This window comes from Ranitomeya imitator, chromosome 1, assembly GCF_032444005.1.
Source record: "Ranitomeya imitator isolate aRanImi1 chromosome 1, aRanImi1.pri, whole genome shotgun sequence".
Lineage (NCBI taxonomy): Eukaryota > Metazoa > Chordata > Amphibia > Anura > Dendrobatidae > Ranitomeya > Ranitomeya imitator.
In genome coordinates this window covers 655,954,415-655,981,765 of record NC_091282.1, presented here as the reverse complement: position 1 = coordinate 655,981,765, position 27,351 = coordinate 655,954,415, and the positions used below count along the sequence as shown (strand labels likewise).

Genomic DNA, 27,351 nt, shown 5'->3' with positions numbered 1-27,351 from the left:
ACTCTACTGGCCGGTGTGTGGACCTCATATGGTATCACGTATAATAGCCCATATAGCAGTCTTAAAAGTGTTCTTTGTACCTTATGAACTTTTTACAACTTTTTAACTCTTTTTTTGAATATTTTTAGAGTCTACTTTTTAGGTAGAAGCACCAAAAATGACTCGCGAGACAACCATCTATATTTTAGAAGACCTATTTAAGCATGCAACTAAGAACATGATAAATATTCCAAGTGTCATGCCATTTTTCTGACCTCAATGGGATCAAAATGGAGAATGGTGAAGAAGGGACGTGGCTTCCTGTTCTACTTGTAGGGGTTTTGGTGGCAAGAACAAGAACTGGTTCCAAAAGTGGGACTTAATTTATGCTACGTGGCTCCCTTTCCTCCATGATTTCTTCACTTAATGATTAGAGGTTTAACCATACTCTTAACAAAGGACAAATTGTAACCAGCCACAGCCCTCTATATGTAAAGTAAAAATTTCCTATTTTGAGAACCTTTGGCAAGTGTTTTCAGGCATTAGGAAATTCCACTGAACGCTCGGCTTCTGCATCCGTGCTTCTCTCAAATCAAAAACAGTTGGATCATAGAAAAAGGGAAGTGATTTAGCAAAATCATTGGGAAAGAAAAGAGGAGAGATAGAGTAATTAACAAATCTCATGTGCGGGTGCGTGAAGGGGAACTTCTGGAATGTAAATGGACAGAAAGTGCTGATTTTCAATGGTATGCCTTAAAGGGAACCTATCATCTGAATTTGGCGGGACTGGTTTTGGGTCATATGGGCGGAGTTTACGGGTGTTTGATTCACCCTTTCCTTACCTGCTGGCTGCATGCTGGCTGCAATATTGGATTGAAGGTCATTCTCTGTCCTCCATAGTACACACCTGCACAAGGCAAGATTGCTTTGCGCAGGCGTGTACTATGGAGGACAGAGAATGAACTTCAATCCAATATTGCAGCCAGCATGCAGTCAGCGGGTAAGGAAAGGGTGAATCAAACACCCAAAACCTCCGCCCATATGACCCAAAACCAGTCCCGCCAAATTCAGGTGACAGAGTCCCTTTAAGACGAGATTTCATGAGACATTGTGGAGAGCCCTCAGCCAGAAAGGACATCTCTTCATAAACAAAACTGAGATCGTAGTTCTTAATGAAGGACCTGCTAAACATATTCCATGTCCGTTGCTGGAGTTGACGCCATTACAGTCTGAGTTCATGTTTAGGTCTTATCAGAATTGTCCCTTATATTATACAGTACATCAAGAGTTGGTGTCAGGTGAGTGATGTCCCACTTTCAATGGAGTGTGAAGACATGACAACAGAGGACATCTACACGTCTAGTCAGATATTTCTATAATTGGAATCTTGTCTACAGAGAATTTACTCACTTGTAAAGCACCATTAATTCCACAGCGCATTATAGACATTATCGACTGTCTCCATTGGGGCTCACAATCTGTACCATTCCCTACCAGTATGTCTTTGGAGTGTGGGAGGAAACCCACACAAACACGTGAAGAGCATACAAACTCCTTGCAGATGTTGTCCTCGGTGGGATTTGAACCCAGGACTAACCACTGAGCCACCGTGCTGCCCATCAATACTTTCTCATTTACCAGGAGGACAATTTTCTCTAATATTGTACATCGGCGTGCACCTCTGTCACTCTAACAGGCCTTTTAAGGCCAACTTGACGCCACGTGGCATTAGTATTCAGGTAGTAATCTAACATTGCTGCCATGTGTTCCTGCTAAGTGTGCTTCCTAGCAAAAGGCAGAACACACAGAGCTAATGCTTAAATTGGAAACTTTATTCAATGCTATAGATTATCCAAACAATTTAAAAACAGACGAAAGGTAGTATAATAAGGTGGATCGTATCCAATGACATATATTAATCATGTATAGATGTATACAGTTACAACAGTGAGAACAATAATATATATCACAATTTCAATACTCTACATAACAAGCACCACTGTTGTGTAAGCCTCTCCTCTAACTGACATACATAGCTTCTATGGAGAGTATTATGTTTAAAGTGCTAATAGTGCTTCAGCTACCAGAGGGAAAGACCAACATACACGTCATAGGTTCACACTCATAGTGCTAGTTCATATAAGTGTCAATGGTCAGAGACACCTCAAAGAGATCCCTAACGTGCGTTTCGCAATCTATCAAGTATAATGCTTCATCAGAGGGAGATCCAGTGGCGCAACTCACTGCAGCAGCACATGTTGTGCATCCAGAGCGTTCATTATTACTTGTATTTTTATACACACAGTAATCTGTCTAACTGATAAAGGACATTGCATGAACGAAACGTCTTCTTTATTTTGGAGCGCCTGCACACAATATAATTACCTTCTTTCATCGTTTACCTGAGTGCCAAGTTTTGTCCAAGATTTGTATGGGATAGCATGTAGTATAGCGTGGCACAGCTGTGGTGGTGCTCAATTAGGTTCCCAAACCAGTGATATAGTGAAAAATAGAAATTGGCACTCAGCTCGTATGGATGAATGAAGAAAGGTAAATTTATTGCAGTCCAACATAAACGTTTCGGTCAAAACATGACCTTCTTCAGTATACTGCATAACATAGTATAGGAACGAAAAAAACAAAAAAACAATCGTGATCACAATGAAGGTAATATAACAATATAGCTCATAGTGTCATGATTAGTGGGGGGATTGGAACAAAGGAAAGGGAATTGCACGTACCCGATGCTCAAATGTAGCTTGTAACAGGCAAAATTGCCTGAAGGAGTAGAAAAAAAAGGAATTTAGACGACTAGAAATGATATAATGGAAATAATGTGACCGTGGGCAAGCTAGGTGTGAACTTACTAATAATGAGACATTATTTAACCAGCTCCTGTTATGGAGTAAGTTTCTAAGTAGCATGAACATATAAGGAGTAGATTAAAAAATATAATGAAGAGGAGGATAAAACCTATTAGGTATCATATTGTCGCCAAAAACTAACCTGTGTCACTGTTAATAGTAGTATGCGATTTATAGTCCGGTTCAGCAGGATACAGTGCTCTGTAAATAAGTGACATCTTATGAGGCCCACAAATTAAGAAAGGTGTTTTTGCATACTGGTAGTAAATGTCTTACCAGTAGTTTACATAGTAATATGTGGGGCTCTGTGTATTAATATCTACACCACACCATAGTATAGGTAAATATGCTTAAATTAAAGATAGTAGATACAAGTCCTATAAGGATAGTAGCTCACAGGCGGTGGATGATGGCGTTAGCTCAGCTCATCTAACGGGTGTTCGCCGCTGGTTAGATAGAGGCAATCGCCCCCGTGTGTCTGGTTATAGGCGGGGGGACTAATCGCGGTGCCGCGACCGGAAGTGTGCGCTCCACCAGTAAAAGTGCATGCGTTCCACCACTATGGAAACCAAGGGATCCTGTAACCTGGTTGGGGTGTGTGTAGTAAGACTAGGATGTTCGGCGGTGCAGTGTACTACTGAGGGAGCTGTGGTATGAAATAGAAAAAATAACTAATGAGTGCAGTCAGGCAGGAGGTATTAGGAAAGTCCAAGGGAGAGGGAGATCAAGGGTGCTGACTTGCAGTGGTGGTCAATATAGACGGCTGGGATAGGATGGGATAGCATCCCACTTGGGCATCATCCACATGAGTGATTACTATTTTGATTACAGTAACTCACATTTTCAGTCTGCACACTCAACTGTTTTACCATGCTGCCTGTTTGAAGATGTGGTCCACAAACTTGACTCTGCTACATCAAGTGCAAACCCACCTCTGGTGTTACAAAGTGTTGTCTATGCACTTGGCTCTACTACATTAAGGCACATGCTTCCAAATCCAACTATGCTGTTCCGAGATGCTGTCGGCACACTTATCTCTGCTGAATCAAGTTGCCCGTCTGCATACCTGACTTTACTGTTGCAAAGTGCTGTCTGAGTTCTCAGCACTGCGACATGAAGGTGCCTACCTGCAAATCCAACTCTACTGTGCCAGGGTGCTGAAACAACGCCTCTAGTTTTTGCATGCTCACCCAACCATATCTATTTCATTGCTCGCTGTGTTGGCATTGGAGATGAGCACTTAGCAATCAAGCCAAAAATAAGTCATCAGTTACTCATGATCAGAAGGGCTCAAGCCTCTGCAGTGATCTCATGGTCTGTTTGAAAACTTCTCAGAAAAAGCAGAAGGGTCAGAACTTGAATTCAAGAACGGAAATTAGTCTTACTGACCATCAGCGTCAAACTTCTCGCCATATTTGGCCTAAAATAAAGTCATATACAAGATAATGTCTGGGAAAAGGTAGCAGAAACTTTAATATGCAAAATATAATTTAATGAGCAAACACAACTATTTTGGTTGATTGAGGAGAGGAGCTCTTTTGAAACTATTGTCCAACTTATTGAAAACTTACAGACTTTGTCAGGCGAATATCAAGATACAAAGTCAGTAAGCCATGGGATCACCAATAAAACTAGATCTACTACTGTTCAAAAACAAACATGGCAAATTATATGGCTAGAGGGAATAGGAAGTACATAACAGAACCCAAAATTGATCGTACTCAGTACTTAGATTTTACCTTTAGACCTCCATCCCCAACCTTTTTTTACAAGATCTATAATGGTGCTGTCAATCCGATTTTACATTGTATCGAAGGCCTTACAAATCTCAGTATAGAGATTATAGGAAAAGGTTTGTCACCTTGTGGCTTGTCTGAGGAGATAATTGGGGTGATCACCAAAGAAAGACCCTTATTTTATTTTATGGCTCGCTATGTATTCCGTGTAAATCAGCTATAATGGACAGCTCTATGTCTCATTGAACAATCTGAAGAGAAATACATAATTTAAAATCAGCCTGCAAATTACAGGTTCTTAGACAAGGATGCAATAACATTATTTAACATTCTGCGCTGATTTCAAAAATCTCTCCAGCACTGATGATGTGTGACTGTAGTATTCAAAAACGATATGTCAGCAGGGAAACAGCTAGGGCTTGAACAAGTGCACAAAACTTTAACTTCAGAATGTCAGGACTTAGGCAAAGTGTGCAGACAACCTTTCTGAAGATGTCAGACGTGTCATGAGATGTGCACCAGAAATGTTAAGAGAAACAAATTACCCTCTGTGGCCACGGCTGTGACTCAAGTCAGAAAGTAAAACATATTAAAATAAGTACTATAAGGGTATGTGTCCACTTTCAGGATGACCGGCGGTATCGCCGGAGCGGCTTAGCCGCTCTGCGGTAAGTTCCGCCCCCTTTCTGGGACGCGATGATGCCGGATGTGTTCATAGCACACATCCGGCATCATCGCTCCCCACCATAGGGCCCTGTGTTATATCTTGCGGCGACGCAGCGTCGCCGCAAGATATACGGACATGCTGCGATCTGAAAAGACGCGCAGCATGTCCGGAGTCGCAGGGCCGCCGCGTGCGTGTTACCACGCGTAGTGGAGACGGGATTTCATTCAATCCCCTCCACTATGCTGTAACATCTGGACGCTGCGTGTCTGACGCTGCGGCTCTATGCAGCGTCAGACACGCAGCGTTTCCTGCACGTGGAAACATACCCTAATACTTCCCAGTATGTATAAAAATATAACTTCTATAAAACTGCCTCCTATGTACAATAATATAACTACTATAAAACTGCTCTTATGTACAAGAATGTAACTACTATAATACTGCCCCTATGTACAAGAATATAACTACTATAATACTGTCCCCTATGTACAAGAATGTAACTACTATAATACTGCCCCTATGTACAATAATATAACTACTATAATACTGCCCCTATGTACAAGAATATAACTACTATAATACTGTCCCCTATGTACAAGAATGTAACTACTATAATACTGCCCCTATGTACAATAATATAACTACTATAATACTGCCCCTATGTACAAGAATATAACTACTATAATACTGTCCCCTATGTACAAGAATGTAACTACTATAATACTGCCCCTATGTACAAGAATATAACTACTATAATACTGCCCCTATGTACAATAATATAACTACTATAATACTGCCCCTATGTACAAGAATATAACTGCTATAATACTGCCCCTATGTACAAGAATATAACTACTATACTACTCCCCCTACGTACAAGAATATAACTACTATATAACTGCCTGCTATGTACAAGAATATAACTACTATAATTCTGCCCCTATGCACTACTGAGCATATCTTCCTTGAGTAATGCATGATTCTCTGTTTCTCATCATTGTTTCTTGGTTGTTTCTAAGGGTTTTGCTTCAGTGAAATGATGGGTGTATTGCCCCATACAACCACTTCCTGTATGTCACACAGGTGCAGGCATTCAGACTCAAACCCACATGTCTGGTTTATTCTTTTGTGTCTTTTTTTATTACGATTTTCTCTTTTTATTTTTTCATTGTATAGCTTTGGTGTTATTCAGAATATCTTTCCATATTGATACACGTCAGCAACAAATCCTGGTCTTGGAGGTACATACATGGTGACAAAGACTAGTTCTCAACATTGTGGCTTTTATTTTTTTTCCATCATGGTGGATAGACTACTGTCAAGAACATTGGTGATGGAATAGAAGGGAATGTAATAGAGGAATATGGGTTATTTTCCGCCTGGGCCTAATTTTTGTTATAGCTTTGGAAAACGCCTTTTGGTGTTCAATCATCCATGAGCAACAAAAAAAGTGCTTGCAGGGATGCTATCTAGCCCAAAACCTTTCCAAAAAGTCAAGAGCTCTGTCCCATTCCTCAATCTGCTGAGTCAAAAAGTCCTGCAAGGCTAAGTGACGAAATCCCTCAGGTAAGGGATTATTTTCAAATGTGCTCTAACATTAGAATATACTGCCGACTGCATATCTGTAGGAGCGTAATGTTTAGTTTTGTTTTCTATGGACATTTTTGACCTGGTGACAGGTCTTCTGACACCTTTAAACTAGTACATCCATCATGATCAGAACACATTCGACACATAAGACAAAAAGTGGGCACTCAGTTAAAGGGCCACTGTCACCCCCTCCAGCTGTTATAAACTAAAAGAGCCACCTTGTGCAGCAGTAATGCTGCATTCTAACAAGGTGGCTCTTTTAGTTTTAGGTTCAAGTATACCCCAAATAAAGCGTTTTTATACTTAGCCACAATTCCTGTCTCTAGCCAGGGAGGCGGGTCCTCACTCCCCAGCTCTAACCGCTCTTCTGTCGTCACTCAACTCTTCCTGCGCTTTCGGCGCCGCCCCCTCAGCGCTGTGTACGTTTCAAAACCGGCGCCTGCGCAGTGTACTGCTGTGCTGCGCAGACGCAGTAAGCTCTGGCCGTCTGATGTCCCAGCCAGGCTTGCAGACTGCGCCTGCGCGGGCATTGCGGCCACCCACCTTTGGAATCCCCGCCCCGCACTGTGTGGCTCTTTTAGTTTATAACGGCTGGAGGGGGTGACAGTGGCCCTTTAAAGTGATAGTGATCTGGCCCCGCGTAGAAGGATTTATAATCAACACATATGTCACTGACTAAGAGCGTTGTTGTTACATCTGTGCATGTGTAGCCAAGTAAAAAAAAATTCTTAAAAAATGTCACCATAAACAGGACTTTTCATGTCTTCTTCCTGGGTCCTAGATGTTCAGCACTTGATGGATGTTCTAAAGTTCTCAAAACCTCATCAGAACGCTGGCCTGAACCTGCCTCCTGAACATAAGGTAAGCCCACGCCCGAAGGTCGTGAAAAGCTCCATGAGCTGCAACGTGTTAGTCATGCCTAATAGGAGATGGATGTTCCTGTCCAGGCCTGCTCCCCTCGTTGTATCCCTCACCCCGAAGCAGGCATGCTGCAAGTATGGACAGAACGTGGCTCGAGAACACAAAACACAAAATCTTCCCTCCACTTGTATTATCAGGCTGACATTAGAGAAATCAGAGGATGAAGACCGAATAGTTTACACATCTAATGAGAAAATCTGATTAATAACGGTGCAGAGATCACTACTCACTACTGTGAGATTGGTGTTATCTTAGTCTTGACTGACAGACTGGTTACTATGGAGACACTTTCAAGTAGCCAGTCTGTCTTAGGTTACTAAGGCTACTTTCACACTTGCGTCGTGTTAGATCCGTCACAATGCGTCATTTCGGGAAAAAACATCCTGCAAATGTGCCCGCAGGATGCGTTTTTTTTCCCATAGACTTGTATTGCCGACGGATCGCGACGTATGGCCATACGTCACGTCCGTCGTGCACTGGATGCGTCGTGTTTTGGCGGACCGTCGTCACGGAAAAACATTCAATGTGATGTTTTTTCGTACGTCGTGTCCGCCATTTCCTATCGTGCATGTGCAGCTGGAACTCCGCCCCATCCTCCCTGGAACTTAGAATGGGCAGTGGATGGGTTGAAAAACTGCATCCGCTGCCCACATTGTGCCAAATTTGCACAACACACGTCGGGCCGACGCAAGTCTTTCATTTTCCGTCACAATGCCTCGTTTTGTGAACAAAACGGATCCAGCAAATGTTTCTGCTGGATCCATTTTTTTACCATAAACTTGTATTAGCGATGGATTATGACGATGGCCTTCCGTTTCATCCGTCGTGCACTGGATCCGTCATAAAATTGTTGTCCGTCGGGCGGAAACAACGCACAGAGGAACGTTTTTTGTGGACATCGAAAAATCGCTCAGCGACGGATCCTGCACCGTCTGTCATTGGCTATAATGGAAGCCTATAAGCGCAGGATCCGTCACTGACTGTCAAAAACAGGAATTCAAAGACAGGTTCCATCTTTTGAAACAGAGCATGCGCGGAAGAATTTCCAGTCAGGGAAATTTTCGCCCACTCTCTCTTTTTACTATTGATGCTGCCTATGCAGCATCAATAGTAACAAGATATAATGTTAAAAATAATTTAAAAAAAATAAAAAATCTTGATATTGTCACCTTCCGGCGTCCCCTGCAGCCTTCCTGCTGCTCGCGTTCCCAGTAAGGCATTGCGGCAATGACCCCAGATGACGTAGTGGTCTCGCGGGTCATTTTGCAAAGGCATTACTGGGATCGGGAGCATCGCGAGCGTCACGAGCATCGGGAAGGCTGCAGGTGATGCCGGAAGGTAAGAACAACACGATTTTTATTTTTTTAAATTATTTTTAACAAGGGTTGTGTTGTGTATGTGTTTTCGCAGTGGAAAACCGCTGCAAAGATGCATACACAACAGGTGCACATAGCCTCGACGGGTCCCTAAAAAAAAAACAGACCCAGTGCACCCGTTTTTTACAATCTGCACAGGATCCGTCTTTTCAACATTTTGACGGATACTGTGCAGAGTGTAAAAACGGAGGTGCGAAAGAGGCCTTAAATCTTTGCCTTGAGTTGGCACTAAACCGAGGGCACTTGTGGAATAAGGAGTCCTTGAAAGTCCACCAGATTCTGGACTGTCAGCCCCTCAATATAAAATGTGGCTGTCACGGTTATGAAGGAATCTCAGTACTTTTTATATCAGTCCCTCATTTTATTAGCCAACTAGCTGAAGAGCCCGGCGTTGCCTGGGCATAGTAAATATCTGTGGTTAGTTATAGCACGTCACTTCTCTTATTTTCCCATTACGCCTCTCATTTTCCCAATCACATCTTTAATTTTCCCCCTCACATCTCTCATTTTCTCCCTCACACCTCTCATTTTCTCCCTCACTCCTCTCATTCCCGCCTAACACTTGTCATTTCGACCTCACATCTGTCATTTTCCGATCACTACACTATTTTCCCTCACTCCTCTCATTTTGCACTCACACCTTTTCACTTTCACCTCACACCTCTCATTTTCACCTCAGTATACACATGTTTGTCATCTCCCTTATATATAATATACACCTGTATGTCATCTCCTGTATATAGTATATACCTGTATGTCATCTCCCCTGTATATAGTATATACCTGCTGTATGTCATCTCCCCTGTATATAGTATATACCTGTGTGTCATCTCCTCCTGTATATAGTATATACCTGTATGTCATCTTCTATATATAGCATATACCTGTATGTCATCTCCTCCTGTATATAGTATATACCTGTAGGTAATCTGCTCCTGTATAGTATATACCTGTGTGTCATCTCCTCCTGTATATAGTATATACCTGTATGTCATCTCCTCCTGTATATAGTATGTACCTGTATGTCATCTCCTACTTTATATAGTATATACCTGTGTGTCATCTCTCCTGTATATAGTATATATCTGTGTGTCATCTCCCCTGTATATAGTATATACCTGTGTGATCTCCTGTATTAGACCTCGTTAACACGTTATTTGCTCAGTATTTTTACCTCAGTATTTGTAAGATAAATTGGCAGCCTGATAAATCCCTAGCCAACAGGAAGCCCTCCCCCTGGCAGTATATATTAGCTCACACATACACATAATAGACAGGTCATGTGACTGACAGCTGCCGTATTTCCTATATGGTACATTTGTTGCTCTTGTAGTTTGTCTGCTTATTAATCAGAATTTTATTTTTGAAGGCTAATACCAGACTTGTGTGTGTTTTAGGGCGAGTTTCGTTTGTCAAGTTGTGTGTGTTGAGTTGTGTGTGGCAACATGCGTGTAGCAACTTTTTGTGTGTCGAGTTGCATGTGACAGGTTAGTGTAGCAAGTTGTGTGCAGCAAGTTTTGCGCATGGCGAGTTTTGCGCGTGGTGAGTTTTATGTCTGGTGCCTTTTGAGTATGTGCAAGTTTTGTGTGAGGCAACTTTTGCATGTGTTGCAAATTTTGTGCATATGGCAATTTTTCCGCATGTGCAAGTTTTGCGTGTGGCGAGTTTTCCATGAGGTGAGTTTTGCACGTGTGGCGAGTTTTGCGTGAGCCTATTTTTTGCATGTGGGGAGTTTTTCGCGTGGTGAGTTTTGAGCGGCGACTTTTGTGTTTCGACTTTTATGTGGCGAGGTTGGCGTATGTGTGGTGAAATGTGTGCTGAGGGTGGTATATGTGTTCAAGCACGTGGTAGTGTGTGGCGCATTTTGTGTATGTGTTCATATCCCCGTGTGGTGAGTATCCCATGTCGGGGCCCCACCTTAGCAACTGTACGGTATATACTCTTTGGCGCCATCGCTCTCACTCTTTAAGTCCCCCTTGTTCACATCTGGCAGCTGTCAATTTGCCTCCAACACTTTTCCTTTCACTTTTCCCCATTATGTAGATAGGGGAAAAATAGTTTGATGAATTGGAAAGCGCAGAGTTAAAATTTCACCTCACAACATAGCCTATGACGCTCTCAGGGTTCAGACGTGTGACTGTGCAAAATTTTGTTTCTGTAGCTGTGACGCCTCCAACACTTTTCCTTTCACTTTTTTCCCCATTATGTAGATAGGGGCAAAATTGTTTGGTGAATTGGAAAACGCGGGGTTAAAATTTCACCTCACAACGTAGCCTATGACACTCTCAGGGTCCAGACTGTGACTGTGCAAAATTTTGTTGCTGTAGCTGCGACGCTTCCAACACTTTTCCTTTCACTTTTTTCCCCATTATGTAGATAGGGGCAAAATTGTTTGGTGAATTGGAACGCGCGGGGTTAAAATTTCACCTCACAACGTAGCCTATGACGCTCTCGGGGTCCAGACGTGTGACTGTGCAAAATTTTGTGGCTGTAGCTGCGACGGTGCAGATGCCAATCCCGGACACACACACATACACACACACACACACACACACACACATTCAGCTTTATATAGTAGATTCCACAGAAATAGTAAAAAAAAATGTTGTCAGGCATCATATCCACAGCAACCAGCATGCCTCACTCAGGAAGAAGTGACAGGGTCAAGTGGGAGGCACCTAAAAAATCTAACTAATAAAGCTTCAAGTATAAAACCTAATAGGAACAACCTTTAACCCCTTAATGACCGCCAATATGTCTTTTAACTGACCTGGGATAGAAGAAAATAGCATCCTCATACAGGTAAGGCTACTTTCACACTAGTCCGTCGGTACGGGCCGTCGCAGACCGTCGGTATGATGTACCGACGGACAGTGTGATTGATTAGCACAACGTGGGCAGCGGATGCAGTTTTACAACGCATCCGCTGCCCATTGTGAGTTCCGGGGAGGAGGGGGCGGAGCTTTGGCCGCGCATGCACGGTCGAAAATGGCAGATCCGCCGCACAAAAAAAAGTTACATTGAACGTTTTTTTGTGCGTCGCGGCCACCAAAAACACGACGCATCTGTTGCACGACAGATGCGACGTGTGGCGATACGTCGCAATGCGTCGCTAATGCAAGTCTATGGAGAAAAAACGCATCCTGCGGGCAACTTTGCAGCTGTCGGCTGTACACTTTTGCTCACAACATGCTGCATCAGCCATAATCAGTGTTGTCACTGTTCATATCTGTTTAACCCGTTAGATGCTGTTGTCAATAATTACTATATCATATAAATAGTTAAGAGTGTGGCTTCTCCCTCTTTATCCACATCGGCACCCTGAGATCATGATTGTGTGGTCCTGATGTTTGCCATGGCAGTTCACAGCAAAATAGCGGCCTTAGAGTCTGATGGCTGTTGTAACCTGTTCAGAAGTCAGCGACATTTAGGTGGTAAGAATATACTTTTCCGTTTCTGTTATGCTACTTTGCATTAATTCCTGCAAATCACCTGATTAACTACCTGACATCAATTTTCAATATGTCAAGGGGTGCTGTTTTTAAAATGGTATCACTTTTGGGGGGTTTCCAATATATAGGACCCCCAAAGTCTCTTCAAACCTGGAAAGGTCCCTGAAAAAATAAATTTTGTAAATTTCCATGAAAAAATGAAAAATTACTGCTACATTTTTAAACCTCCTAAAATGCTAACAAAATAAAATAACATTTTACAAATGGTGCTGATGTAAAGCCGGCATGATAGAAATGTTTATTAATGTTTTGCTGTGGTATGACCATCTGGATCAAAGGGATAATCATTGAAAGTTTGAAAATTGCAATTTTTTTTTTTTAACACTTTTGTCACATTTGTTATTTTTTATAAATAAACTTAAAACATATTGACCTAAATTTACCACTATCATAAAGTATAATATGTCACGAAAAAAAACAGTCTCAAAATCACTGCGATTTGTTGAAGCATTCCAGAGTTATCTATATATATAATTGTCTAAGGGTCACTTCCGTCTGTCTGTCCTTCTGTCACGGTTATTCGTTCGCTGATTGGTCTCGGCAGCTGCCTGTCATGGCTGCCGCGACCAATCAGCGACGGCCACAGTCCGATTAGTCCCTCCCCTACTCCCCTGCACTCACTGCCCGGCGCCCGCTCCGTAATCCCCTCCACTCACCGCTCACACAGGGTTAATGGCAGCGGTAACGGCCCGCGGTGTAACGCACTCCGTTACCGCTGCTATTAACCCTGTGTGTCCCCAACTATTTACTATTGATGCTGCCTATGCAGCATCAATAGTAAAAATAGGTCATGTTAAAAATAATAAAAAAAAACAAAAAACCTGCTATACTCACCCTCCGCCGCCTTTCTCGCTCCTCGCCACGCTCCCGGGACCGCTCCATTGCAAGCGGCAGCTTCCGGTCCCAGGGCTGGTGTGCGACAAGGACCTGCCGTGACGTCACGGTCATGTGACCGCGACATCATCATAGGTCCTGCTCACACCAGCCCTGGGACCACCGGAAGCTGCCGCTTGCAATGGAGCGTGGCGAGGAGCGGCAAAGGCGGCGGAGGGTGAGTATAGCAGGACTTCCATCGGGCCTTCGGAAGGTGAGTATATGTTTATTTTTTTTTAAGTCTCTATACTACATGGCTCTGTGCTGGGCAATATACTACGTGCCTGGGCAATATACTACGTGGCTCTGCTATATACTATGTGGCTGGGCAATATACTATGTGGCTGGGCAATATACTATGTGGCTGGGCAATATACTATGTGGCTGGGCAATATACTATGTGGCTGGGCAATATACTATGTGGCTGGGCAATATACTATGTGGCTGGGCAATATACTACGTGGCTGGGCAATATACTACGTCGCTGGCCAATATACTACGTGACTGGGCAATATACTACGTCCCTGGGCAATATACTACGTGAGTGGGCAATATACTACGTCGCTGGGCAATATACTACGTGACTGGGCAATATACTACATGGCTGGGCAATATACTACGTGGCTCTGTGCTGGGCAACATACTATGTGGCTCTGCTATATACTACGTGGCTGGGCAATATGCTATGTGGCTGGGCAATATACTATGTGGCTGGGCAATATACTACGTCGCTGGCCAATATACTACGTGACTGGGCAATATACTACGTCGCTGGGCAATATACTACGTGACTGGGCAATATACTAGGTGGCTGCGCAATATACTACGTGACTGGGCAATATACCAAGTGATTGGGCAATATACCAAGTGGCTGGGCAATATACTAAGTGGCTGGGCAATATACTACGTGGCTGGGCAATATACTACGTGGCTGGGCAATATACTACGTGGCTGGGCAATATACCAAGTGACTGGGCAATATACCAAGTGGCTGGGCAATATACTACGTGACTGGGCAATATACCAAGTGACTGGGCAATATAGTACGTGGCTGGGCAATATACTACGTGACTGGGCAATATACTACGTGACTGGGCAATATACTACGTGGGCTGTGCAATATACTATGTGGCTGGGCAATATACTATGTGGCTGGGCAATATACTACGTGACTGGGCAATATACTACGTGACTGGGCAATATACTACGTGGGCTGTGCAATATACTATGTAGCTGGGCAATATACTATGTGGCTGGGCAATATACTATGTGGCTGGGCAATATACTATGTGGCTGGGAATATATTACGTGGCTCTGTGCTGAGCAATATACTACGCGGACATGCATATTCTAGAATACCCGATGCGTTAGAATCGGGCCACCATCTAGTTACTACATAAAGTGACGATGGTCAGATTTTAAAAATTTGGCCCTGTCACTAAGGGGTTAACCCCCCACTTATAAAAGGTACATAAATTAGTCCCACTGACAAAAAAAAATCTGCATCTGCAGACCCGTTGAAGCGCAAGGACCGCGCGAAACGGCTGTCGTCTCCCCTGCTCGCACGAGCTCCTTTTCTTCTCCCCCGGCCATGAAGTTTTAATTGTGAAGACTCAATAAAATTCGCTACTTTGAAGATTGGTGAGTGCATCCTGCTTTTTTCTTTTGCTACCTGGGTTAATATAATGGTGAATGCCAATTCTCTTTTATAATCACAAAAGAAAGGTGCCTTGTGGGTGCTGGGTGCCCAGTTTGCGCTCCAGTATGGAATAATAAAAACAGACTATCCTCATTTCAGAACTAGATCAAAGAACTGTCTCAACTATCCAGAGGGTGACACAAACATTTCACTCCAATACCCCTTTATTGTAAGCCGTAGGGGGTTGTAAGATATCCACAGACCCTTACGTGTATATCTGCATTGAGATTGAGGGGGTTGCAAAATTTTGGCACCCGTTAGTCAGTCATCTACCCTGGGTCTACAAAAAAAGGTTCAGGGCCTAATGGTGAGCACTGCAGATATAAAAATGACCTCGTGTACAGATCTGGAAGCAGATGTAATAATTACAGAGCTGAGTCACCCGCCTCTGCCCGCAGTAAATAAGCTTTTTCCCCAATAGACACGACGTCTCAGTGCACAGCTATATTCGGCGTCTCTGTGTGACTGAAGCATCAGAACAAGCCCAGACCTCTGGCCATACACCTCCATGGTGGGCACAAAACACAGCTTGTCTGTAAGAGCAGAGCCAGGCAGGAACCTGTGCCCACAGTGTGGGAATGTGGCATTCATGTTCTAAATATGGATGCATTATACAACACACTGAGAACTTGATGTACGATGGAAGAATGATGCCCATCTTGGCAGTCTGCCATACCTGTCTCGGTGCTGCAGATTTTTTTTTGTCAATCGGTTTACTTGGACACTTTATGGCACTATTACTTGGGCATTGTATGACATTATTACTTGGGCATTGTATGGCAATATTACTTGGGCATTGTATGGCAATATTACTTGGACAATGTATGCCATTATTACTTGGTTACTTGCCACTATTTGGAACTTTGTAGTGCTAATACTTTAGCAATGTATGGCATTATTACCTAGGCACTCTATGACACTACTAATTGGCCTCTGTATGGCACTATTACTTGGACTGTATAGCTGTATTAGTTGAACACTGTATGACACTAATATTTGGACTCTATATGGCACTATTACTTGGACACTGTATGGCACTATTACTTGTCCACTTTACGGCATTATTACTTGGGCACTGTATGGCACTATTACTTGGAAACTGTATGGCACTATTACTTAGACACTATATGGCACTATTAAGTGTGCACTGAATGGCATTATTACTTGGGCACTGTATGGCATTATTATTTAGGCACTCTATGACACTACTAATTGGCCACTGTATAGCATAATTATTTAAACACAGTATGGCACTATTAGGCCGGGATCACACATACACGAGATACGGCCGAGTCTCGCAGGTGAAATCCCTCCTCTGGTGCCGGCACTCCGGAGCGGAGCGTGCAGCCGCACAGCAATACATGGAGCTGCACGCTCCACTCCCAAGTGTCGGGGGATTTCACCTGCGAGACTCGGCCGTATCTCGCGTATGTGTGATCCTGGCCTTACTTGGACTCTGTCTAGCTGTATTAATTGGACACTGTATGACACTAATATTTGGACTCTGTATGGCATTATTACTTGAAGAATGTATGACATTATTATTTGGGCTCTGTATAGCTGTATTAATTGGACACTGTATGACTAATATTTTGACTATCACTTTACTTGGACACTGCATGGCACTATTACTTGTGCACTGTTTTGCATTATTTGAACACTGTATGGCACTATTACTTAGATTCTGTACGGCACTATTGCTTGAACACTGTATGGCATTATTACTGTGGTGCTGTATGGTACTATTACTTGGACCCTGTATGACACTATTATTTGGACACTGTATGACATTATTACTTGGACACTTTATGATAGTATTACTTGGGCACTGTATAGTACTATTATAATGGTGCTATTACTTGGGTATTGTATGGTGCCATTACTTGCGCATTATATGGTGCTGTTACATGGACACTGTATGGCACTATTACTTGTACATTGTAATTGTTACTTTGATTCTATCTGGCACTATTACTTAGACACCGTATGGCACTATTACTTGTACATTGTAAGCTGCTATTACTTGGACATTTTATGGCACTATTACTTAGGCACAGTAAGGCACTTTTCTTTGATTGCTATTTGGCACCATTTAGCAGTATAATGCTTTCCACCACACAGGAGTTTTCATAGACATCCTTAGATCATAGGCCAGCAATCACAGGGTCGTGCATTACCCCAGTGTTAATCTTCCCAGTGAGCACTTGGCCAATGTGAGAGTCACTGCAGCTGTGGACAAAACTTCAGTCCTCTATGGTCATAAAGTGTGATTTTCCGCTGATATTCAGATCATTAATGAGATGACTACACATAACTTGGACATCATGGGGACAATCCATGCATCCAGATGGTTACATCTGACGTCTGGCGGTATAAATATGAGTCTGAAAATTTCTGACTATCCTCACACCTAATGTCAATCCAGATCCTTTAAGTAACTGTCATAGACATCAATTAAAAGGAACTGGCCATTAGAACAAGACTTTTCAGAATATGACACGACTTTATCAAAACTGAACACGTACATCCACCAGTTTCCCCTAAGCACCAATTAGGGCATCGGAAGAAGTAAGCTCCACCCCTGAGTAGATTAAGCCCTCCAGCTGAATCTTAGAGGCAGTGCTGATTTGAAATGTGTCATGTGACTCTTCTTAATTCAGCAGATTGGCTATGCACGCTCACAATGGGGAGGGACATGCATGACAATCTAGGAAGCTGCTTAGTATGTATTATAACATTCGCCCTCACTTAGTTTATTAGAATGCTTGTACGATGAAATACCTACTATGAGGACTTTAAATCTGAGAGGTTTCCAAAATGGCAATAAAGCATAGTCATGAGAGGACTGGTAATCTCTGTAAAATTCACTGCTGCATATTACATAGTGTTTTACGCCTAAAGCCTGATTCCACCCAACCACACCAAAGTACCAGTCATTATTACATCACAGTCCAGGAAGATGCGATATTTCCTGGGTCTGCACATTGCTTTGGCATGTTTGCCAACAACCTCAATAAGGCAGTCGGACCAAGAAAACAAACGTGATACGACTTAGAAAAACTTTGCACAAAAGTGGGCGTTTCCGTTTTCTACAGACAGTCCAGGGTGTGGCCAAAATGTTCCACTTCTGCCTGTTAGAATGTAGGTAAACATTTACCAACATTCTAATAGGCAAAAGCAACAGAGCGCCGCTCAATGAGGATATGAAGTTCGGGAACCCTCCTGTCCTTCTGGGAGCCCCCTAAAAGTACCAAGAGGACAGTGACACCCCCTTACAAACATCCAGATTTTGTTACACAGGGTGAATACAGTCCTTGATTACAAAATTTGTGACTTTCTTCCTGACCCTATCTATTGCCGTATCACTTCTTTCCTCAAGTCAGAGGATTTCTCTGTGTGGGATATATAGTGTTTAAGAGCTGACGTCGTCCCCAGCCGGTTACAACACCCAGGGTGTGTTATACAGGAGCAGTGGTGGGGGCGGGGGGATGAGTAAAACAAACGAGATGCTGCAAATCACTTCCTGTTCTTTGAACAAAACAAGTGGAGCGATGTGAGGAAACAAAGGGTTTTTTACTTTTTACAACCAGTTACTGTATAATGTTCTTCGAGGACACAATGGAAGATGCAGGTCTGTAGAGGACGCTAGGAAGAAAGGCCAAGTATGAGTACGAGCCGGGCAGAAAGTGCAATTTGATATACCCAGCATGCACTGCACAGAACAAGAGGTCACAGGTCTGGACTGGACCGAGAAAGTATCACAACAAAAAGAATACACAGCGAGCTCAGCAGACAGTATCACACAGGACAGGATTAGATACACAGCTCAGCAGACTGTATCACACATGAGGGTATGTGCACACGTATTCTGGAGGACTGCGGATTTTTCCGCAGCGGATTTGGAAAAACCGCAGTGCAAAACCGCTGCGGTTTTTCCTGCAGATTTATCGTGGTTTCTACTGCGGATTCCGCTGCAGCTTTACACCTGCAGTTTTCTATTGGAGCAGGTGTAAAACCACAGCAGAATCCGCACAAAGAATTGACATGCTGCGGAATGTAAACCGCTGCGTTTCCGCGCGTTTTTTTCCGCAGCATGTCCACTGCGGATTTCGTTTCCCATAGGTTAACCTGGTACTGTAAACTCATGGGAAACCGCTGCGGATCCGCAGCTGCGGAAACGCTGCGGATCCGCAGCAAAATCCGCAGCGTGTGCACACACACTGATAGGATTAGATACATACTTAGCAGACAGTATCACACAGGTTCCCCAGCCACAGTTTGCACATCACTAGATGCACATTTCACAGAGTGAGCATTCCACAGAACCCACTTCTGCTAGTTGACAGTGGGATCACGTCAGCGATAGTACCCAGTCTGTCTGCGGTTCTATGGAACTTTTGTGCAGACACAGCTGAGGCATGAGGAGCATGGACTGGAGTGTGCGTGAGAGGAATCGGAGAGCCCCCCTCTGTCACTACGTCAGCTAACATAGCTGGAAACAGGATTCACTAAATATGCTTTTTATATACTGGTCACAAATCGTATAAAGGACACCAACCCCCTTTGTATTCAGAGTGTCATGCTAATCATATTACAGGAGAAGAGAAGGGATGTGACAACTATGCTGACAACATTTTTGGATCAAAAAAAGATTTCACTTGTTAAGACTATTTACCATACTAAAAGGTAAAGAAGGACCTGGCAGTTGCATTTGTAATGCCAACCTCCAATCCCTTTGCTTATAGAGAAGATAAACTGCTGGCAGAGGAGTCTCCCTGCAGCTTCTGCTTTTCTCCTTATTGAAAACTCACAAATTAGACAATTTTTCATGTTTCTATTGGATCTTACTGAACAAACATATTGTCCCTTATATAGAAGAGTATAACTACTATAACACTGCCCCTATATACAAAAATATAATTACTATTATACTGCCCCTACGTACAAGAATATAACTCCTATAATACTGCCCCTAAGTACAAGAATATAACTACTATAATACTGTTCCTATGTACAAAAATATAACTACTATAATACTGCCCTCTATGTACAAGAATACACTAAATGATAATACCGCCCCTATGTACAAAAACATAACTACTATAACACTGCCCCTATGTACAAGAATGTAACTACTATAATACTGCTCCTATGTACAAGAATATAACTACTATAATACTTCCACTATGTACAAGAATATAATTACTATAATACTGCTCCTATGTACAAGAATATAACTACTATAATACTGCTCCTATGTACAAGAATATACCTACTATAATACTTCCACTATGTACAAGAATATAACTACTATAATATTGTCCCTATGTACAAGGATATCACTACTATAATACTGTCCTCTATGTACAAGAATATAACTACTATAATACTGCTCCTATGTACATGAATATAACTACTATAATACTGCCCCAATGTTCAAAACTATAACTACTATAATACTGTCCCTATGTACAAGAATATAACTATTATGATACTGCTCCTATGAACAAGACTACAAAAACTATAATACTGCTCCTATGTACAAGAATATAACTACTATAATACTTCCCTATATGTACAAGAATATAACTACTATAATACTGCCCCTATGGACAAGAATATAACTACTATAATACTTCCCCATTGTACAAAAATATAACTACTATAATACTGCTCCTATGTACAAGAATATCACTACTATAATACTGCCCTCTATGTCCACGAATATACAGTTATATGAAAAAGTTTGGGCACCCCTATTAAGCTTAATGTTTTATAAAAATTGTTTTTTTTTGCAACAGCTATTTCAGTTTCATATATCTAATAACTGTTGGACACAGTAGTGTTTCTGCCTTGAAATGAGGTTTATTGTACTAACAGAAAATGTGCAATCTGCATTCAAACAAAATTTGACAGGTGCATAAGTATGGGCACCCCACCAGAAAAGCGACATTAATATTTAGTAGATCCTTCTTTTGCAAAAATAACAGCCTCTGGTCGCTTCCTGTAGCTTTTAATGAGTTCCTGGATCCTGGATGAAGGTATTTTTGACCATTCCTCTTTACAAAACAATTCCAGTTCAGTTAAGTTTGATGGTCGCCGAGCATGGACAGCCCTCTTCAAATGATCCCACAGATGTTCAATGATATTCAGGTCTGGGGACTGGGATGGCCATTCCAGAACAGTGTAATTGTTCCTCTGCATGAATGCCTAAGTAGATTTGGAGCGGTGTTTTGGATCATTGTCTTGCTGAAAGATCCATCCCCTGCGTAACTTCCACTTTGTCACTGATTCATGAACATTATTGCCAAGAGTCTGCTGATACTGAGAGGAATCCATGCGTCCCTCAACTTTAACAAGATTCCCGATGCTGGCATTGGCCACACAGCCCCAAAGCATGATGGAACCTCCACCAAATTTTACTGTGGGTAGCAAGTGTTTTTCTTGGAATGCTGTGTTTTTTGGCCGCCATGCATAACGCCTTTTTGTATGACCAAACAACTCAATCTGTAATGTCTATTGTCTGTACAAGTCCCCTCTATAATTTGTAAAGCGCTGCGGAATATGTTGGCGCTATATAAATAAAAATTATTATTATTATATTATCTTGGGTTCATCAGTCCACAGGACCTTCTTCCAAAAAGAAATTGGCTTCTCCAAATGTGCTTTTGCATACCTCAGCCGACTCTGTTTGTGGCGTGCTTGCAGAAAGGACTTCTTTCGCATCATTCTCCCATACAGCTTCTCCTTGTGCAAAGTGCGTTGTATAGTTGACCGATGCACAGTGACACCATCTGCAGCAAGTTGATGCTGCAGCTCTCTGGAGGTGGTCTGAGGATTGTCCTTGACTGATCTCACCATTCTTCTTCTCTGCCTTTCTGATGTTTTTCTTGGCCTGCCACTTCTGGCCTTAACAAGAACTGTGCCTGTGTTCTTCCATTTCCTTACTATGTTCCTCACAGTGGAAATTGACAGGTTAAATCTCTGAGACAGCTTTTTGTATCCTTCCCCTGAACAACTATGTTGAATAATCTTTGTTTTCAGATCATTAGACAGCTGTTTTGAGGAGCCCATGATGCCACTCTTCAGAGGAGATTCAAACAGGAGAACAACTTGCAAGTGGCCACTTTAAGTAGATTTTCTCATGATTGCATACACCTGGCTATGAAGGTCAAAGCTCAATGAGGTTAGAAAACCAAAAAAAGTGCTTTAGTAAGTCAGTAAAAAGTAGGTAGGAGTATTTAAAACAAGAAAATGATAAGGGTGCCCATACTTATGCACCTGTCAAATTTTGTTTGAATGCAGATTGCACATTTTCTGTTAGTACAATAAACCTCATTTCAAGGCAGAAACATTACTGTGTCCAACAGTTATTAGATATATGAAACTGAAATAGCTGTTGCAAAAAAAAACAATTTTTATAAAACATTAAGCTTAAGATTAATAGTGGTGCCCAAACTTTTTCATATAACTGTAACTACTATAATACTGCCCAATGTACAAAAATATAATTACTATAATACTGCCCTCTATGTACAAGAATATAAAAACTATAATACTGCTCCTATGTACAAGAATGTAACTACTATAATACTACTCCTATGGTCAAGAATATAACTACTATAATACTGCTCCTATGAACAAGAATATAACTACTATAATACTGCTCCTATGTACAAGAATATAACTACTATAATACTGCTCCTATGTACAAGAATATCACTACTATAGTACAGCTCCTATGCACAAGAATATAACTACTATAATACTGCCCCTATGTACAAGAATATACTTACTATAACACTGCCCCTATGTACAAGAATATAACTACTATAACACTGCCCCTATGTACAAGAATATAACTACTATAATACTGTCCCTATGTAAAAGAATATAACTACTATAATACTGCTCCTATGTACATGAATATAACTGCTATAATTTTGCTCCTATGTACACGAATATAACTACTATAATACTACCCCATGTACAAAAATATAACTACTATAATATGGCCCTCTATGTACAAGAATATAACAACTATAATACTGCTCCTATGTACAAGAATATAACTACTATAAATATAATACTACTCCTATGGACAAGAATATAACTACTATAATACTGCTCCTATGTACAAAAATATAACTGCTATAATACTGTCCTCTATGTACAAGAATTTAACTACTATAATACTGCTCCTATGTACAAGAATATAACTACTATAATACTGCCCTCTATGTACAAGAATATAGCTACTATAATACTGCTCCTATGTACAAGAATATAACTACTATAATACTGCCCCATGTACATGAATATAACTACTATATTACTGCTCTCCATGGACAGGAATATAACTACTATAATACTGCCCCTATGTACAAGAATATAACTACTGTAATACTGCCTCTTATGTACAAGAATATAACTACTATAATACTGCCCTTATGTACAAGAATATATCTATGATAATACTGCTACTATCTACAAGAATATAACTACTATAATACTGCCCCTATGTACAAGAATGTAACTACTGTAATACTGCCCCGTGTACATGAATATAACTACTGTAATACTGCTCCCTATGTACAATATAAACACTATAATACTGCCCCATGTACAAAATTATAACTACTATAATTCTGCCACCTATGTACAAGAATATAACTACTATAATGCTGCTCTCTGTGTACAATAATATAACTACTATTATACTGCCCCATGTACATGAATATAACTACTATAATACTGCCACCTATGTACAAGAATATAACTACTATAATACTGCCCTTATGTACAAGACTATAACTACTATAATACTGTCCCTATGGACAAGAATATTACTACTATATTACCGCTCTTTATGGACAGGAATATAACTACTATAATACTGCCCTTATGTACAAGAATATAACTATTATAACACTGTCACTATGTACAAGGTAAATTTTGTAGACAGATTAAATATAGAATTAGTTTTGTACTACTAATATATCCTGGAATATGTCACAGGGGTTAAAATATAGTTGCACTGTCCATGGCCAAACCCCACCCCCATCTAAACCTCATGGGCTCTAGGCAAACAGAGCTTATGTTTTTTGTTTCAATACATGATTGTATGAAATCATATTAAATGGGTACCCCTGGACATAGCAGATATGGGAAAAATGACATCCCTAACATCTTAAAAAATGGATTAAAATGAGCCACTTTGTCACGCTCAGGAGGTGTGGGTTGGGAAATTTTTGTTTGCATGCATAGAATGGATAGTGGGGACAAACAAATGTAACACTCAGTATTTTAGGAAATCACAGCAACTCGTGTTATCAGCTATTGTTTGCCCCATTTACTTAATCCCGGAGCACCCATTTAATTTTCCCCTATAGACTGCAATTCTCATGGCTTGAAACTTGACCTTCATCGCGGCGTCATTTCACTTACCTGCCTGATAAAACATGATATACCTTGTTCATGCTGCACAGTGTCCCTTTCCCTTTTATCCTGAGTCATGGATAATGGACACACCTAGAACCCTCCATCATGACTGGCTTACAAGAGCCTATACTCAGGTTATATAACTCACCTTATATAAAGAGTTAAGGAAGGGGAGAGTGTAAAATAAAGACCAATAACCTCTTACAATTAGGCTTCTTTCACACTAGCGTCGGAATCTCCCCGTCGCAATGCGTCGGGGAGAGATTCCGACGCTAGTGTTTAACGCATTGCACAATGAAGGCAGCGGATGCATTTCTCCGGCGCATCCACTGCCCCATTGTAAGGTGCGGGGAGGTGGGGGCGGAGTTCCGGCCGCGCATGCGCGGTCGGAAAAAGCGGTCCGTCAGGAGCAAAAAACGTTACATGTAGCGTTTTTTCTCCCGACGGTCCGCCAAAGCACGACGCATCCGTCGCTCGACGGATGCGACGTGTGGCAATCCGTCGCAAATGCGTCGTCAATACAAGTCTATGGGGAAAAAAACGCATCCTGCAAGCACTTTTGCAGGATGCGTTTTTTCTGCAAAACGACGCATTGTGACGGATTGCAGAAATGCTAGTGTGAAAGTAGCCTTAGTTGTCACTTTCCCTCCAACATAGAGATCACTACACACCAGGATTGTGGACTATCCAACCATCATCATGTTGCAAAGCTTCAAGGCTCAACTCTTTTTTTAAACAATGTCTCTACCATTTTCATCTTTTTTGGAAGTAAAATAAAAATAGGATTCCTTCCTGTTGTTTAGGTTGTCCTGAAGTATTTCAAGTGCTCCTGAAAGATGCAGAGCATTGAAGGTCTGGGCCTTCCCCATGGGCCATATTAGAATTTTTAATTCCTTGCTGACCTAGTAAATCACATATGGAAACACTGTGCTTTATAATTCGTAATGAGAATGGGAGAGAGATGGAGACAGGATCTCAAAGGGTCTGGAGGACCACAGGCCCAACCAGTACAATTATTGGTAACTGCTACACAAGGGTTCGAATTCATGGTTAAGGTAGACTTCCGGTTGCACCACAAGATTATCTTAAATTCATTACATATTGACCAATGGTAATCACTATGGCTGAAACATTTAGCAAGCAGGTCAATAATAATTTCCTGTGTAGTACATAAAAAAAGTCTATTGTATTGATCTTCACTTAGGGCAGAAAAAAGTTCTTGATATATCCGAGAATATTATCAAAGGATTGAACAAAATATCACAGGAGTTGTGTGATCGGGGCTTCACCTTGATGTCTAAAGCTTAAAAGTTGGTTCAAAATGGTTTGTGTTGTTCCACCATTGAAGCAGCTCGAGCTTTACGATTATAGTAGACAAGCCAAAGAACTAAGCCGGCATGATCACGACCCAAAAGAATGTCAATCATATCACAATGTACAGAGAGCAAGACTTTGGTAGTAACATGGAGCCATCCTAAAGAGTAGAGGCAAATAACTAAGCTGAACATCCACGATCAAGGCCGCAACTGACCCAAGCAGAATGAAACCTCATCCGTAGTCAAGGGGTTAACCTCCGTAATTTGTTTTCCCAGGAGCAACCTACATTATTCCGTAATCTATGAATCTTTTCATCTCAAAGGAAATTTCCACACAGCACTGGAGCAACTCCAGAAATAACATAATCCTACTTTTGATTTCAACACAAAAAGAAAAAAAATGCAGCAATATTTTACAGAATTATATAAAGTTTGCAGATACATGTTTAGATGAAGACTGTTTTAAGATTAAAGATCATGTGTTGGATAGAGAATTGTAAAGAGATTCAGCTAGTGTGGGGACCCGCAGAACCCATTATTACCTGGTGTCGGTGACCCTGCCAAACTCTAAGTCACAGGTTGGCTTTTCTGGTCTTCTGGGCAGCTGGTGTAAAGTTTCTGTGAAGTTGAGGTCTCCAGTGAGGTGTGGTTCCTGTGTGAGAATAAGGAAATGCTTCTGCTCTCCACTGTGTTTGTTCAGAATCTCACAGAGCACTCGCAGTGGACGAGATGGAAAGTGCAAGGCGAAGAAAGAGGGGGAGGGAGGTGGCTACAAGCGTCAAACTCTTTCCCAATGCTGAGAAACTTACTTCCCCAGGGTGGAGGGAGAAGAAGAGACTCACACAATAGTGGTTACTTATCTAGGATGACATAACACAGAAGGACAATGGACAATTTAAAGATTATAGGATGAAATATGGATACAATATCGCTGTTACCACGCTCTTTCGTCCTGAAAGCACCCTTACTTTTACCCTCCCGCACAGGTAAAAAAATAAATAAAGTATATACCTAAAAGTATACCAACGGCATTCTCATGGTATACAAGGTGACTAGCAGGATGCTTACAAAGGCATAGATATGGACCTAGTAATCACAAGTAGAGGGCATCTATTGAGGCAAAGTCTACATGGTGATACCCTGATGATAACAAGAGCCTGGAGCTCTACTTAGTCATCACTGTGGAATGGCATCTATTTGGGCATGGTCTAGTGGGTTTGCAGCTTGCATAGAGTATGAATTAGAGTTGGAAAAAAATTATATTAACTAAGTTGTATGAGAGGAAACCACTGATGTCCACTCGACACTTGGGCGATTCCATAAATACAGTTACATTTCCTTCTTGGTATATCATTCCATCTCCTCATTCTGATCTCT

At 41.6% G+C, this 27,351-nt stretch overlaps 1 protein-coding gene across 1 annotated transcript in view; it reads right to left on the bottom strand.

The window, feature by feature from the left end:
* CDC42SE1 (CDC42 small effector 1) overlaps window positions 1–26,680 on the bottom strand; it is a 62,301-nt gene extending 35,621 nt beyond the window's left edge. The window contains exon 1 of the mRNA XM_069728761.1: window positions 26,517–26,680. The gene's annotated coding sequence lies outside the window, so the exon portion shown is untranslated. The remainder of the gene's footprint in view (window positions 1–26,516) is intronic.
* Window positions 26,681–27,351: the final 671 nt, after the last annotated feature.